Source organism: Echinops telfairi, unplaced genomic scaffold (assembly GCF_000313985.2).
Source record: "Echinops telfairi isolate 266 unplaced genomic scaffold, ASM31398v2 ScPeMD7_7469;HRSCAF=8507_1, whole genome shotgun sequence".
In the NCBI taxonomy this organism is placed as follows: domain Eukaryota; kingdom Metazoa; phylum Chordata; class Mammalia; order Afrosoricida; family Tenrecidae; genus Echinops; species Echinops telfairi.
The window spans coordinates 84,534,949-84,543,267 of record NW_022111373.1 but is presented as its reverse complement, the minus strand read 5'-3'; the positions used below and the strand labels follow the sequence as shown (position 1 = coordinate 84,543,267).

The 8,319-nt window shown below is 43.4% G+C and overlaps 1 long non-coding RNA gene across 1 annotated transcript in view; it reads left to right on the top strand.

The window, feature by feature from the left end:
* The first annotated feature begins 2,081 nt into the window (after positions 1 to 2,081).
* The window catches only part of LOC123521074, a 130,346-nt gene continuing 124,108 nt past the window's right edge, over positions 2,082 to 8,319 (top strand). Inside the window, exons 1-2 of the long non-coding RNA XR_006679564.1 lie at positions 2,082 to 2,243; positions 6,175 to 6,255. This is a non-coding gene — a long non-coding RNA (uncharacterized LOC123521074). The remainder of the gene's footprint in view (positions 2,244 to 6,174; positions 6,256 to 8,319) is intronic.

Sequence of the window (8,319 nt, the reverse complement as noted above, 5' to 3'; positions counted from 1 at the left end):
AGTCACCATTACACTCGTATTACCCAATTTATTAAACGAAAAAGGGAAAATACAGTAAAACATTTTGGACATTACAATTATCATTTATTATATTATTTATGGCATCTAGTTTACAGTATTACATATTTCACATACAGTATTATTATACATAGTTATTACAAATACTGTAATCAATAGCCTATGAAATGACTTAAGGGATGTACTCTACAGGTGGGTCGCCGTCTTTTTCCTCTGAAGGAGCGGGTGTAGGCAGTGGGTGCTGTTACGCAAAAACCGCGATAGAGTGAAGCCGCGGAAGTCGAAGTGCGAAGTGGCGAGGGTTCACTGTATATCTCTATCCTCAAATCTTGCTAGGCTTTGTGTTTTATGTTGCATCTGTTGGTCTACATCGTGGTGTGAATCTCTGTGATCACTCACAATGATGATATTCCCAGTGTGGGTTTAACTCCAAACACCGGGCGGATTGGTGACCGGGAACCCACACAGCAGGAGGTGGTGCCTGGTGAACATAAGCAAATGGCCCCATCAAATCAGCTTGCTAGACTGAGAGCACGGGAGCGTCACGTGAACTGGTCTACGTGGCAAGTTGGTCAAGTTGGAAACAGGTGACCCTCTAGATCAGTGGTTCTCAACTTTCCTAATGCTGCGACCGTTTAATATAGTTCTTCATGTTCCGGTGACCCCCCAACCATAAAATTAGTTTCATTGCTATTTCATAACTGTAATTTTGCTACTCTTATGAATCGGGCGACCCCTATGAAAGGGTTGTTCAACCCCCAAAGGGGTCCCGACCCACAGGTTGAGAACCACTGCTCTAGATCAATGTAGACATGGCGATTGCCTTTGTGACAATAAAGAAATGGGGTGGAAATCACCCAAGGTGGGGGTGGAGGCATGGAGCATTTGAAAGTAATGTCAAGTGTTCTTCCCTCTTTGCCCAGCTCCCTAGTGTAGTGTACACCTTGAACAACTGTGTGTAGCCTTCCTGCATGGAAAGGGCCCCAGGGTAGCAGTAAGCACACCAAGATCTGATTCTGGCACTGCCACTACATGGCCTCACATAAAGATGCAGTTGGACTGAATAGCCTTTTGAAGTTCATCGCTCAATGCAGCCACCTTTTCACCACAATATGGCTGTGTGTATGTGTGTGTGGTTTTATGATGGTTAAAAATTAGAATGGTGACTAAGGTTCTCATTTTATTGCTTCTTGTTCACAGACCAGTGGTTGCCAACTTTTTTAAGTGTTTCAAAATACACCAGAGGAAATGAGTCAAATTCATACCTCCTGCATGACAATGGAAGTACGCTTGATCTTAAGGGATGAAGAATGGGAAAATGGTGCTTTTTGAATAAGTGCAGGATGATATGCCCAGGCTGTCAAAATATATCCTCTCCCCTTTACCCTCCTTCCTTCCTTCTTTCATCGTATTAGACTAATGGTATAAAGTGTGGATCACAAGCCCCTGTCTCCCAGGTTCATTCCCAGCTGGTACTTTCCCACCCAACAGTAGTGCCTGTTGGCACAAGTCTTTGCCTCAAAACCAAGTTCACCTTCCCCCAAATTAACGCCGTTAGTTCAGTCCTGGTTCCAATGCTGGCCGCGTGTATATAGAGACGCATCTCAATATTTTCATGCTGCACCATTTCCTATTGCTGTCTTGTGGCTTATGAATGAGCCTGCCGACTCCCCCAGGGTGAGAGGAAGGGTAACCTACTCTGGGGCGTTCCCATTCCATCTGAGAGCATCGCCCGGGAGGTGGGAGGCGGTGACATTTGCTTGGGATAAACTCTTTTCTAAGTCTGATACTGTGGCTTTATTATTTTTTTTGCAGTCAGCGTGGTGAAAAGGATTTTGCATTTCACCGAGGTGAAAAGTGGGTCTGTGCGTGGAGCGACTTTCTTAAAAAAAAAAAAACCAGAAACCAATTACTTGATATGCAGAGCTGAAAGCCTCATTCCCTTAACGAAATCCGTGCGGTGTGCACTGCCGTTAACCTGGGGCAAGCAGCTGACATCTCTGGATGATACAGCTAGAGGTGGAAGGACCCAAACTTGCAGGATCCCCCTCCCCCTCGAGAGATTGTTAGTCCAGTCCTTCAGAGAGGTTCGTTTTGGCTCTCTGTCATCACCGGGACGCTGGCAGTGAATGTGTGTCATGGTTACAATAGACTAGAGTGTGGTAACATAGACCAACCATGAAAGCCCAGCGGGAAAGGCTACAGATTCCGGGGCTGACCTTGGAGTAAGTATTGTCTGCCTTTAATATTTTAATGCTTTCTGCATGGCACTCGGCTTTCCTGCAACCAATCGCTATTTAGCATCTGTTTGTACTGACAGCCTCAGAGCAGTGCAGCGAGCTGGAGGAACATGTCTTAACTGCATGGCTAATGTGGAAGCCAGACCCTGCGTTCTGCATGTTTTGCGTAGCAGGCGGAGGGAAAGCCTTGCCGCATATTTAAAGTTACTAAAACCTCAGCGGTGGAAACCTCTTAACGGCTCATTGTGAAAGAATGGAGCAGTAGGCCCTAGTGTGTCTGTCTTTTTCTCCTTCTCCCGGACTGTTTGTTTATCCCCCACGCCGCCTTCTCTCAAGAAAGGCCGCCGTCTGCATTGAAAAATAGGAGGCATTGCGGTGGATCAGGGTATAAGAGAAGGCTTATTTGTGACATTCATTCAATGTGATCCATGTTTTATCTGTGCAACAGAATATTAATGAACTGTAGTACATTTTGAATCCTCTCTGCAGAGGCTCCGGCCACTGCATGCAGTATGTTTACCTAGTTCAGCTCAGGGTTTGCTGAGCACGGCGCCCTCCCCCCACCGCCTACCTTTTTAACCTATTAACTCATCTGACTGCCTTCTGATTTGATGTAGTGACGTGAAAATGCCCACGTCTAATTTGTGGCGCAGAAGTTAAACATCTGCGCTGCAGGAAAGTGTCAGCATATTTTTATTTTAAATCTGCTGGTCTGAGATGCAGAATCCATGAGTTTGTCTGGCTGCCGGCACACTGAAAATAATAAACACTGATATATAAATCGCATAAGGGGGAGAAATCAACATATCCCTTTTGTGTAAACGCCGTACAGCTACCCTATGGAGGTTGGAGTTGGAATGTTATAATCCCCGTGTTCTTGTCCTGGACTCCTCTGGGAAGAGACAGCAGGAAGAGGTTGGCACCCACTTCTGAGTATTAATTACTCCTCGTGAGCTCTGTGGATAGGTCATACAAGAGAGATGACTCCCTTAATTAATGAATGAAATTCTGATTTTATATTAATGAGCCCCTTAGTTATAAAAAGTTAGAGGGTGATGAATTGTATGAGCCCCAATAAAATGATTAAATTAAAAAAAAGTTAGAGGACTCTCAGAACCTTCTCTGTAGATGTGACATTTTTAATTAGAGATCTAAACAGTATTTTTTTACCCATTGCTGGGGGCGTATGGTCCCCATCTCCGTCCCACCTTAACCTCCGCGCTCAGCCTTCATGTAGAAAGAGTTAAATGGCATACCGTCCTGGTTCTCAGAGCTGCCCTCTCTACCACCTGGAAATGGCTCGCTGGCTCTGAGGCTCATAGCTCAGGGCCCAAGTCCCCCCAGGGCTTGCCCCCAGCTTGGCCTTTTTCTCTGTTTTCAGTTGTGTTTCTTCCTTGCCCTTGTTCTTTAGACTTAAAATAGACCATCTTACAGTAAGTTGTGTTTTCTTTTACTTTTAGCATTTTGTTTACATTAAAAGGAGACTCTTCTTGAAGTTACTTTTTTTAAAATGCAACCTCGGCTGTACTAAATGCTCCGTTTTATTATTTGAAATGCCGCGGTGTGCCCCGAGTTGCATGGCGCTGCCAGTGGTGGCACAGGATGTTGGGGTCCACTGAACTTTGGGGATCCCTGGATTGTTATTTTGGTACCAGGCCACACCCCTCTAGTAGAGCCTCTGTCATGGTAAATGTCACCATCCCATGTAAAGTAGATGCCACTTCTCGTTGGGGAGTTTGAAACAGTAAATTTGAGGACGGCTCTTAAATGTCACGGTAGTGTTAGCATGTAATTGACTTTGGACATTTTGTTGATCTTGAAATGTGAAATCACTCTCAGGTAGGCTTCGCTGGTTTTGCTCCCACGCTGCATTCTTTGAGACAATTTTGCTTGTAAGCAGGCAGAGAAGTGCTATCATGGAAGGTCTTGTACCAAGTTTGGCAAAAACCAGTTCAATAAAGATAATTAGAGGGGGTTAAGGTAGATGACAATAGGGTCCTAACTCCCAGACCAAATGTATAGATGAACAGTTTCAAGATGGTCTCTCATGAGATATTGCCTCCCCTCCTGGCCCCCCAGAAAATTGAGTCCAAAGGCATTACTTTGTGGGCGCAAACCATAATTTTCTAACTTCCTATCAATAACCTGAAGTGGTTCCTGCTTCCTGTTTCAGAAATGGGTATTCTGAATACAAGGCACCAGATCTATAACTATTTCATAAATTAATGGTTATTAATTTATTCAGAATTGTTTCACATTCAGAGAGCCTATGTTTGCCTTTCGGAGTTCTGAGGACAAGGTACATGTAGCTTGTTTGTTTTTATGACAAGTATTGAATTAGGTTCCGATTTACCTCCTTGTGCACATCCTCAGTTCCCACACGGTGACCAGCAGGAGTGCCTCTGCTTCCTTATTTTAGGACCAGGAATGCTAGATAAGACTGTACTTAGGACAGACATGGGCTCTATCAGTGGGTGTTCCTGAGAGCTTTCCAATGAGCTGCGAAGATGGAGCACAGTGTGCTTGCGGGCCGCGGCTCGCCAGCGCGCTCTGTACGCCTCCTAAGGGAACCCAGAACCAAGCACTGACACCAGATCGGTGTCAGTTTTACAAGACGTAAAACTTTATCCTTCGTGAACCCTTTATCAAGTATATTTTACATTTCAGTTTAAGACAAATACAGTCCACTTTCTCTGTTGCCCACTTATTGGGAGACAAAGGTGGCATTAATACTCAGCAAACCATGATAAGCCTAATCTAATTTGAGTCAATGTTGCCAATTCTCTGTGTCAATGAAGGGCACAGATGGATCGAAACGGCCCAGATGCAGTGCTAATCGCAGACTTCATTCACTAAGGTAGCAAGACATGATATGTGGTGTAGAGTCCCGACCCAATGGAGAGGCAAAAGAATGTGTTAAAGTCCATTGCTCAAGAGCAAGTTTCTAATGTCCCCTGGCCCAAGTTTCTACTCCTTACACCTTGGTGCAAGAATATCTACCTAATTCTTCATTTGGTTTTGCCATTAAAATATATACATATGCAGTTAGCACTGCATTCTCTGGTGGATCCATAGGGAAAATCCTTACGGATGCAGGTTTCACTTCTTCAAAAGAGAAATGACATGAGACCGAAGGGGAACAAATAATAAATGGCTTGTATATTACCTTCTGTTTAATGAATGTTTGAGAATGACTAGTGAATGCTCTTCACTGATTAGGTTGGTTGGTGGTGATGGTATTTTTCATGGCCCATTGACGGTTGAATTTGAGAAAACCTTTCTGGAAAGTAAAATAATTTATAGTTCTTTTTTAAATTGTATTTATTATGGCTAAAAGTATATGAACACTTTGTATCCTTGTCCCCCGACCCCCACCCCAAGGGGTAGAGAACTTGCTGTGTCCTGGTTACAAGGAAGACTGCCTTTTCACGGAGAAGTCCCTATAAACTTAGCTTCCTACATGGAGATGGTTGTGGGTTTACGTTAAATAAAGGAAGAGTAAACTACAATCTTTCATCTGAACTCTCAGGATCACGGTCTGCTAGCTAAGCTACCGAGTCATCGCCAGAGTCTTAATTGGGAATGGAATAGATTCATTATAAAAGGGCACACAGGAGTCTTCTCTGATACCAAAAATCGCATGTTAAAGATATTTGCCAAGTTGCTCTGTGGCAAAGAAAAGGCACAACTGAAAAATGGCAGCTGTGGTTTTTAAAATGTTGATTTCAGCAGGAAGCATTTTGCCTATGGGGTGTTTCACAGCTGAAAATGCAAGTGACGGGGATGCTTGCTTAGGGGTCTTGATACGCATGCCATGCGTGGGTCTGGCCGCAGGGAACGTGGCCCCTGAAGTGAGCTGGGCTATTCTGAGGGCGCTCATTTCCCCCACTTGGAATGATGTTGTTTTGACTTGCAGTCTCACTCCAAGAAGCCTGAGCCCAACCCCGTCGAGCCCGGGCAGTCCTTGCAGTCCGCTCTTCGCTTTTCACTTTTGCAGGTAAGGGCTGCTTTGTGTTTTCTGGACCCCCGTTCCCACCATGAGGGCCACCAGGGTTATGCTCAGCGCAGCACTGTGCAACGAGTGGGGTTTTGTCCTAAGTTGTCAGCTTAGTATTACAGTCGAAAGTGAGGAATCTGGTTGAGTTGTTGACTCGATGCCTTGCAGAATCACTGAGAAAATACATTGTGCTTATTATTCCATACTTCACTTACCAGCGATTGATGAGGTGTTTGACATCTGGGTGCATATGGCATGTTTCCATATTGCTTTCTTAGGAAATGATTTGCACTGGATTTCATAAAATTTTACCAATCTTTTATAATGATACAATCTATTATAATTTCTAGTAAGCACTTCCTGATCCGTATTAGCGTTATCATAATATCTGTGGCCACAAATGATCTTATATCTGATTATTATGTAAAAAAGATTCATACTTTTATGTTTTAGAACTCCCAGTTACATTCCCCCCCTCCCCACTCACAAGCTGATTTGAATTAATTTTCTCTGTTCCTTAGAGAAAAATCCCCAAGGAACTCATCTTGCAATTTAGCCTAGTTTGTTACAAGAAGACAAGATTGAAAACACTCGTGATATTATGTGTATAGTAGACATGCCCTAATAGACTTTTCATAGATTTAATATCTATCAGTACAGTGGGTCTCTTCTTAACCGATCAGAACATATATATACAGCCCCTAACATCCCTATAATCATAAAGAAGCTAATAAACTAGAACTCTCATTTAATAGAAATTAAGAAAACAAAACAGTGTCATTGAGTCCGTTCTGACTTAAACCGTATATAGGATTTCAGCAGCTCCAATAAATCTGTATTCAAGCAGGTAGCCTCATCTGTATCATGTGACCAGCTGGTGGGTTTGAACCCCTGACCTTGAGATGAGCAGTGAAATACCTGACAATACCATTGAAGGTCTTTAAATTACTGTTTATTCATAAGTATTTTATATATGCCATTAACACACATGAAATGGGTCACTTGTGGCCATTTTTTTTAAAATGCTGACTTGTAGATGAGACATTTAGCAAATTTGTGTCTGTCATACTTATAAAATAAGACTGAACTGCCATCTCTGGAAGATCTGACTGGGGAGAGGAATTAATGCCCCTGGACTTTGGTTCTAGTCTTGTTCTAATGGAATTACATTTATTATCACAAAAGTGACTGAATACAAAAGTTCCATGAAGAGCTCTATAAAATATCCTCTGACTCTAATAGATCATAAAGCATTAAGATAATTTTCTCTCTTGTTTATCTGTAGAATGTCTTTCCTCTTATAATTCGTCTATTGTTGGTGCAATAACCACAAGAAATCACACTACGTTCTGAACTTTTTCTTTATTGTAATATGTCTTCATTAAATGCTCAAGCTCCTTCTGTGTTCCTCTCTGAAGACGAGACTATTCAAAGGCGATGGGGCCATCACTTGCTCATTCGCTCACTGACTCGCTGACTCATTCACACACACACACACACACACACACACACACACTCACTCACTTCCATTAAGTCAGTTCTGATTCATCACAACCGAGAGGCCAGAGTAGAACTGCCCCAATCAATGGGTTTATGAGGCTGTCAGTCTTTATGGGAGCATAGGTTTCATCTTTCTCCCTTGGACAGGCTAGTGGTTTTGAACTGCTGACCTTCAGGTTAGCAGCCCAACGCACAACCCACTTGGTGTCATCACTAGTGAAGGGGAAAAAAGGATCTCAGTAGAACAGGACAGATGGGGTGAAGTTCGGAAGAGCGTTTTGGAGAAAGGTCTTCATGGGATTGGTGATATTTGAGCCAGACCTTGAGCAATCTCTGGGGAGGGACGGAGGTGAAGAACGATGCCAGAGAAAGAGGAAAACAAAGTGAGGAGATGGAGGGGGGGGTGTATTAGGACGTGGGTCACTGGCTCACAGAGTGGCGGGAAAGGAAGGGAAACAGTGAGCTGCAAAGAAGTTGATAATGGATTTTAAATTCTTGTTGAAGCCATGCTCTGTAGGGCCTTGAACACTGAGATAAGAAGCTCATGTTTCATTTGGTAAGCCA